Source organism: Lolium perenne, chromosome 4 (genome assembly GCF_019359855.2).
Source record: "Lolium perenne isolate Kyuss_39 chromosome 4, Kyuss_2.0, whole genome shotgun sequence".
Lineage (NCBI taxonomy): Eukaryota > Viridiplantae > Streptophyta > Magnoliopsida > Poales > Poaceae > Lolium > Lolium perenne.
Window position 1 is genome coordinate 149,411,463 of NC_067247.2, and position 8,604 is coordinate 149,420,066.

The window sequence follows — 8,604 nt, forward strand, 5'->3', positions numbered from 1 at the left end:
GGAGGAGGGACCGTGGGCGGAGGCTGCTGCAAGGTGGAGACCGGCGATGGAGAAGTCGAGCGCGATGGAGACCCAGCTGGTGAAGTAGAAGAGGTCGTCGATACAGGGGTAGAAGGTGATGCAGCCCCCTGTATCACGCCAGCCCCTGGTGAGCCCCCCAAAGCAGGGGAAAGCAGCGTCGAAGAAGGGGCGTCCTCCACCCCATCAGCCTGCCCCTCCGCCCGAGGAGGCAGAACCACAGGCTCCAAGGACCCGGCCGTCGGACACGGCGAGGCCCCCAGGGTTCGCTGTCCCGCAGCAGGGTGGCGTGGTTGCGCGTCGTCATGCACCTCCTCTAGCACCACGATACTCTGTCGCCGCTGAGTCTAAGGGGATGCCTGCACCTCCTCCACACCATAGCGAGGCGTGTCGTCCTCCGAAGACTGTTGCAGCGACGAAGATGGCGATGTGGCCGGCTGCTGCAAGGCCGGTCGGTGAACCGGCCCTATGGCCGGCTACTGCAAGGCCGGCCGATGTACCGGCCCTATGGCCGGCTGCCCCGTGGGTCGCAGCAGCGACACCGTGGCCAGGGTCGCCGTGTCCGGCTGCTGCGCGGCGAGCCACTCCGGCGATGATGAGGCGGCCTGCTGAGGTGGTGGTGACGAGGCATGCTGAGGCGACGTAGTCGGCAGCAGCACCGCCGACACCTGCGTGCGAGGTGACTCCGCCGCCAGCTACGACGGCGACGTAGGCGGCGTCGATGCACCTGGCAGCCAAGAAAGAATCAACTACAAGAAAGAGAATAGGAATCAATGCATTCTGATGAATACTGCGGACGAGCTAGCTCTGGTCACCAACGGAGAGCACCTCTCCAACGGAGATGTCCACCATGCCACCAGCAAGTACGACGAGGGCAAGGCCGGTCCATATATTTTAGTGTCCTGAACAACAGACAACACCAATGGCCTGATAGTGGCAAAACTTACCTAGGGAGGGGGCCATGCCCCCCCCAAGAAAATTCGTTAAATATATCTCTATTATGCATGCTAAATTTTTAAATATTACTCAAAGTTTAAGGGCTCCTTTGATTCATAGGATTGATATAGGAATTATGTAGGAATTGAATCCTATAGGAAATTTTCCTATACAAGTCATTTGATTTATAGGAACATATCCTATAGGAATTATTCCTATAGGAATCTTGTAGTACAAATCCTATAGGAAAAAAACATTAGCTCATACCTCATGGAAAAATTCCTTTGCTACAATCAAAGACATACCATATTCCTATAGGATTCAACTTAGCATGACATTCCAATCCTACACCTTTCCTATTCCTACACTCTTCATATTCCTATGAATCAAAGGAGCCCTAAACATGATTGATGTTTTTGCCCCCTCAACAATCGACGCCAAGCTCCACCATTTTATCACACACAAAATACTTGAAAAAATATTATTCTTTTGCAGGACAAATATTAGTGTAATTCAACAGCAAATTAAATAACTTGATAGATACATGGTCTTTGGAATCTCGGTGAAGACATTTAAAACTACTTATTTCTATGGATCGAGCGAACTATATGCCATGATACTTAGTCCTACCAATTAATAGCTCATTGTGTACATGTGTATGTACATATGCTCCTCTTGAACTAATCACAGAACTAAAGTACGGGAGTAATTGATTAATATGTGTGCAAAAGATGAGTAGACATATTTGACACTGAATTTGACAGTGAATTAATACAAAGATAAAATATACGGTGTCTTAAGCATGTAAGATGGGGACAAATAGAACTGTTGCGAATCCTATGAGAGTGGGGCTTGTAGAGTGGCACATTTATGTTGTGACTGTGTCGTGAGTCCCCACGAATGAATACTTGCAACCTTGTCAAGGCACACGAGGGCCAATGTCATTCTACACAACTGGAAAGGGCCTAAGAAATCTTGGCAACGAGAAAACATATTGAGAAATATTGTAGTTATATATTTTTTTGGGTAAAGGGAGTCGGCCGAAATAGAGACATGATAGATTGCAGCTTGGGCCATCTATATTGTGTACTCGATGGGCCAATTTAACTGGGGAATGTAGTAGAATTGTTCTAAACTATTGGGCGAACTTGATGTGAAGTTCTATTTTTTTTTCTTGTTTGAGATGATCTTGTGAGTGTACACGAGGATGAGAATTTTCTTGTGTGTATTTGGGCAAATGCGAGGACAAAATTGAATTTCTGTATAAGGGAACTTTAACCCTTTGGTGAAGCAAAAGAAAATTACATATCAAGTGGGTGATTTACTGTACCATATTAACTGTCGCAGATTTATCTAGGTATTGTATGAAGTAAAATCCACGAAAGTTGATTTGAAACGGAGGGACTAGGAATCAAAGCATCAATGCAGTTATACTAAAATCAGGTGATTCCATGGACCGGCGGGTACATAGAAGATGAACATGGGCAGTAGGCATAATATAATTTGTGGGCGATGATGCGTAGCTGCAACTGCAATGCATGCATGTTCCGGGCCGTACATAGGCAGACGCAAAATAATGTGCGGGCGATGCTGCGGACCTGCGGCGAGATTCAGTATCATGTGTGACCGACCGGGCATCTTTGTTCGAGAAATAATTTAGTGGACGCGAGCATGTGACGGCGCATGGCGCCGGCAGGCTACCGGCCGGTCAGCCGCGACGTACGGATACCTGGGCAGGATATCCCGCCGGGATCCGATTTGGGTCCTGCTCCTGGTCCTGGCGTGGCAACGTGAGGTCACGTGGGAGGGGATCATGCGCCCGGGCGGCCGCCAATCGCCGCGTCCGGCTCACTAGGCGCCCACCCCGACGTTCGTTCAAGATCTGGAGCTATGCATGTCCCGCTGAGCAGAGGCATCTCGGATTCTCGGGGCGACGCATATGGAACATCGCGTAGTCCGTGAACATAAAAGGAAAATGATCGTATCCCTCCGGGGATCGCTTCCTTCCCATCATCCGCACGCAGCGTGCGACGCGTGTCCTACGGACCCACCTTATCTCTTCCTTTCCTCGCTGCTTTCTTCCCCACCATGCCAGAGAGAGCTCACCCAATGCGCCGCCGCCTATGCCCGACCATGGTGCCCACCCCCTGACCCAACCATCGTGCACCTCACTGCCGGTCTCCGTGGATACTGATGACGCGTGAAGCACACGTCTGTTGGGAACCCCAAGAGGAAGGTGTGATGCGTACAGCAGCAAGCTCCCTCAGTAAAAAACCAAGGTTTATCGAACCAGTAGGAGATGAAGGCCACGTGAAGGTTGTTGGTGAAGGAGTGTAGTGCGGCGCAACAACAGGGATTCTGGCGCCAACGTGGAACCTGCACAACACAATCAAAATACTTTGCCCCAACTTAACAGTGAGGTTGTCAATCTCACCGTCTTGCTGTAAATAAAGGATTAAACGTATGGTGTGGAGAATAATATTTGCTTGCAAAGAACAACAGAGAACAATGATTGCAGTAGATTGTATTTCAGATGTAAAAGAATGGACCGGGGTCCACAGTTCACTAGTGGTGTCTCTCAAATAAGATAAATAGCATGTTGGGTGAACAAATTACAGTTGGGCAATTGACAAATAGAGAGGGCATAACAATGCACATACATATCATGATGACTAATATGAGATTTACTTAGGGCATTACGACAAAGAAAATAGACCGCTATCCAGCATGCATCTATGCCTAAAAAGTCCACCTTCGGGTTAGCATCCGCACCCCTTCCAGTATTAAGTTGCAAACAACAGACAATTGCATTAAGTACGGTGCGTAATGTAAACAATACAAATAACCTTAGACAAAGCATTGCCGTGGCCACGGGAGGTCCACGTGGGAGGGGATCATGCGCCCGGACGGCCGCCAATCGCTGCGTCCGGCTGACTAGGCGCCCACCCCGACGTTCGTCCAAGATTTGGAACTCTGCGCGTCCCGCTGAGCAGAGGCATCTCGGGCGACCCATATGGAATCGCGGTCCGCGAACATGAGAATAGTCATTTTCGACTGCGCGTTCCTTTGCGCCTGTTGTCTCCAGCGAGTTGATGCATATATATTTGTACCTAATTTATTTTTTCCCCTTTTCAATTAATTATAGATAGAAAAACTACTACATAGTCTATGGTTTTAAAATTGCAAAATAAGAAAATCTAACTAGTATTGGACTCGCGGGATCGTTCTTTCGCTACCAAGAAAGAACACTCTCAGACACCCGCTCGACTAAACTAGAAAATCCTGCTGGTTCTATGTGCCTATGTTCTTACATGTGCACGAAGAACATCCAGAAACCTACACTAGTGGCTTCAATTGGTCGGTGACTATCTTCGCTGCAAAGAAAGAACACTCGAACAACACTAGCTGTCAGTGTCCTCGCCGGACTCGTTCGTGAGGTAGTGCCTGCGATAGGATGTCTTGTCGAACACCTTAACGATCATCTAGCCATCACCTTCATAGAGGAAGGTGAGCAAGCAGCGGGCCTCAAGGTTGTGGGCGCGGGCGAATTTGTCCCACCCGGTGTGCAGGTACATCTTACCCTGCCCGTCGAACAAGACCGCGACAGGCCACCGGCAGAAGCCGCATCTGGCCTCCTGCGGCTGCAACTCGGTCGGCTCAGCGCCTTCGACGAACTCGGCGAACTTTTCCAGCTGCCGCTTGATGCCGAGGGGCTCCGAGAAGACACATCGACATAGGTCGCTGCCAAACGTCCGCCAAGACTCGAATGGTCATGCGGCACGACCGCGCAACATCGTAGAGATGCATATGAGGCACATATTTGGGCCGCATTTGTGTCTCCACAGACAGCTTGCTCACTATGCGTCGGGCCACTGGGCTTGGGTACACTCGAATTTTTCGAGCGTGCGGTCGCAAACGTTTGCTCCGCGTCTGTTTCCGTCATCCCGTGATATGTTGCAAACGTATCTATAATTTTTGATGCTCCATGCTTGTTTTACACCAATTTCTATATGTTTTGTTTACAGTTAGTTGCACTTTTATGCATTTTCTGGAACTAACCTATTAACAAGATGCCACAGTTTCAGTTCCCTGTTTTCTGCTGTTTTGTATTTCAGAAAAGTTGCACAGAAAATATTCTCGGAATTGGACAAAACAAAAGCCGTAGTTCCTATTTTACTGTAATGAAGACGGAGTCCGGAGGAGAGACGAAGAGGCGCCACGAGACGGCGACACCTGGCCTAGGCACGGCCCAGGCCCTGGCCGCGCCTAGGGGTGGTGTGGGCCCCACAGGCACCTATCGACCTCGCCCTTTCGCCTATTTATTCACGTGTTCGGGAAAAACCTAAATATCCGAGGCTCCATCCACGAAAAGTTTCGTCGCGGCCGCCATCGCCGACCCTAGCTCGGGAGGGTTCTGAAGCTCTTCTCGGCACCCTGCCGAGAGGGAGGTCGTCACCGGAGGCCTCTACATCGCCATGCCCGCATCCGAAGTTATGCGTGAGTAGTTCATCTCTAGACTATGGGTCCATAGCAGTAGCTAGATGGTTGTCTTCTCCAATGTATGCTTCATGTTTAGATCTTGTGAGCTTCCTATCATGATCAAGATCATCTTTATGTAATGCTACATATTGTGTTTGCTGGGATCCGATGAATATTGGATACTATGGTTGAGATTGATTATATACTTGTCATATGTTATTGTGATCATGCATGCTCTCCGTTGCTAGTAGATGCTCTGGCCAAGTATGTGTGCTTGTGACTCCAAGAGGGAGTATTTATGCTAGATAGTAGGTTCATGCCTCTAGTAATCTGGAGGAGTGACTATAACTTCTACGGTTGTAGATGTGTTGTTGCTACTAGGGACAACACAACAATGCTTTGTCTAAGGATAATTCAATTGTTTAATTTACACACATTGCTTAATGCGATAATCTGTTGCTTGCAACTTAATACTGAAAGGGCCGCGGACGCTAACCAAAAGGTGGACTATTAGTCATAGACGCAGTTAGATTACAATCTATGTATTATGTTGTAATGCCCAAATGAATCACATATTAATCATCTTGTCATATATGGTCTTTATTCTGTCAATTACCCAGCTGTAATTTGTTCACCTAGAATGTTATTTATTTTTATGGAGAGACACTTCTAGTGAACTGTGGACCCCGGTTTTTTCTTTTACGCTGATAAAATCATCTATTGCAAACACTGTTCTCTTTAATTCCACTGCAAACAAACATCCCTTTCCACACTATACATTTAATCCTTTGTATTAAGTAAAACCGGTGAGGTTGACAACCTCACTATTAGTTGGGACAAAGTATTTTGGTTGTGTTGTGTGCAGGTTTGATGACCCACAAGTATAGAGGATCGCAACAGTCTTCGCGGGAAGTAAAACCCAATTTATTGATTCGACACAAGGGGAGACAAAGAATACTTGAAAGCCTTAACAACGGAGTTGTCAATTCAGCTGCACCTGGAAACAGACTTGCTCGCAAGAGTTTATCAGTAGTAACAGTTTTATAGAAGTAGCAGTGGTGAAATATCAGCAGCAGTGTAACAAAGACAGCTGTAGTGATTATAGTAAACAACAGGATTAAAATAATGTAGGCACAGGGATGGATGACGGGCGTTGCATGGATGAGAGAAACTCATGTAACAATCAAAGCAGGGCATTTGCAGATAATAATAAAACGGTGTCCAAGTACTAAGCAATCCATAGGCATGTGTTCCATATATAGTCGTACGTGCTCGCAATGAGAAACTTGCACAACATCTTTTGTCCTACCAGCCGGTGGCAGCCGGGCCTCTAGGGAATCTACTGGAAATTAAGGTACTCCTTTTAATAGAGCACCGGAGCAAAGCATTAACACTCCGTGAACACATGTGATCCTCACATCACTGCCTTCCCCTCCGGTTGTCCCAATTTCTGTCACTTTGGGGCCTCGGGTTCCGGACAGCGACATGTGTATACAACTTGCAGGTAAGATCATAAAACAATGCATATCATCATGAAACAATAACATGTTCAGATCTGAGATCATGGCACTCGGGCCCTAGTGACAAGCATTAAACATAACAAGTTGCAATAATATCATCAAAGTACCAATTACGGACACTAGGCACTATGCCCTAACAATCTTATGCTATTACATGACCAATCTCATCCAATCCCTACCATCCCCTTCAGCCTACAGCGGGGGAATTACTCACACATGGATGGGGGAAACATGGTTGGTCGATGGAGAGGCGTCGGTGGTGATGATGGCGATGATCTCCTCCAATTCCCCGTCTCGGCGGAGTGCCAGAACGGAGTTTCTGGTCCCGAGACGGAGTTTCGCGATGGTGGCGGTGTACTGGATGGTTTCTGGCGACTTCGACTTCCCGTCTCGCGTTTTTAGATCGAAACCCTTAAGTAGTCCAGAGGAGGGCGTCAGAGGCCAGCCGAGGGGGCCACACAGTAGGGCGGCGCGCCCCCCTCCTGGGCCGCGCCGGCCTAGTGTGTGGTGGCCTCGGGCCTCCACCAGGCTTGCCCTTCTGGCTCCGTAAGTCTTCTGGAAAAATAAGACCTTCGACATAAATTCCGGGGATTTTTCTGAAAGTTGAATTTCTGCACAAAAACGAGACACCAGAGCCATTCTGCTGAAAACAACGTTAGTCTGTGTTAGTTGTATCCAAAATACATAAATTAGAGGCAAAACAATAGCAAAAGTGTTCGGGAAAGTAGATACGTTTTGGACGTATCAACCCCCCCAAGCTTAGCTTATTGCTTGTCCTCAAGCAATTCAGTTAACAACTGAGTGCGATAAAAGAACTTTCACGAACACATTTGTTCATATGATGTAAATATTCTCATGATATGGACAAGTACTTAGGCAATTCATAATAAGATACATGCAAATAAGATCATCTAATAGCTATGTCAATCATGGAAAGGTACCAACAAATTAATAATAAGCATCATGAATCATGTCTATCAGCAGGATTGCAATGTTCATAAAAGGATATGATAAAGTGGTATCTCGCTTGCCCGTATTTGAACAGCAAAACATAAATGCCCAGGCACCTCTGAAGTTCATGGAAAGACTAGAAATAGAGATTGTCAAAGATAAAAACATCAAAGTTATACCACAGTCAATCACATTTTGGGACAAGCATATTATACTAAGAATGACAGTTGTGCTCTCAAGAAAGTGCTCAAAGAAAGGATGGTGACACAACATGAAAGTAAAAGATTGACCCTTCGCAGAGGGAAGCAGGGATTAACATGCGCTATAGCTTTTCATTTTTAAAACAGGAGTAAAATTATTTTGAGAGGTGTTTGTTGTTGTCAACGAATGGTAATGGGTACTCCAACTACCTCGTCAACCAGACTTTCAAGAGCGGCTCCCATGAAGGACGTTATTTCTACCAGCAAGGTAGATCATCCCTCTTCTCTTTTGTTTACACACGTACTTTAGTTTTATTATGGGTGACACTCCCCCCAACCTTTGCTTACACAAGCCATGGCTAACCGAATCCTCGGGTGCCTTCCATCAATCTCATACCATGGAGGAGTGTCTATTTGCAAAATTAAGTTGCTTACTGATGAATCAGAGCAAAATGTGTGAAGAGAATTATTAATGAAGTTATTAGTTGGGGCTGGGCACC